This window comes from Empidonax traillii, unplaced genomic scaffold, assembly GCF_003031625.1.
Source record: "Empidonax traillii isolate 1590-97213 ecotype Southwest subspecies unplaced genomic scaffold, ASM303162v1 scaffold17:size2698205, whole genome shotgun sequence".
NCBI lineage: Eukaryota > Metazoa > Chordata > Aves > Passeriformes > Tyrannidae > Empidonax > Empidonax traillii.
In genome coordinates, this window is record NW_020955210.1 from 1113858 (window position 1) to 1114584 (window position 727).

Below are 727 nucleotides of genomic sequence, written 5' to 3' on the forward strand. Positions count from 1 at the left end.
CTGCTTTCAGAGCTGGCCTACAATGATACTACAGTGGAGAGGGCTTCTCTTACCGCTCCTGCTGACTGAAGCCATATAGCCTGATGACAGGTTAAGGAGATGCTGAAAACTCAAGAAATGACTTCTTGGTCTGCATCAAGCATGAAAGTCAACAAAAAGCGACAGAAGTACTTTTAGTTTTCATTATATATTTTAATGTAGCTCCAAGTTGCTGCTATATGGGAATTCAGGCATTGCCAGAGCATAGATATCAGCTTGCAAACTACTGGAATTTAACAATAGTATATGGCAATTCCTTAGGTTTCAGGTTTTATAAAAAGGTTTGGTTTTATAAATCCAGGTTTTAGGACAAAATTAGCTCTCACTGTAATTTTAAAGAGCACAATTGTTGAACTAAAGGCCACTAATAGCCTGCAGCAGCAAATCGATTAAGGAAAAATTAGACAACTGGAATAGGTTGATGCTACACCTTTCTAGCGATCACATGATGTAACAGCAAACTGTTGGGTAGCAGCATGTTTCCTATGCATGGGTGGCCTGTTCCAGCTTCCACTGAAACCAAACTTAGGCCACCTCTTGGTTTAGAAAGTAACTGGATGTCTCCCTGAGGATGTATAGTCTCCAAGCTCTGCAACAAAAAGGAAACAATGTAAAAATAAAATTCTCTTTGAGACCAAAATCTCCATCTTGAGTCCTGCTGTATAGATAATCCCTAGGCAATCCCTGT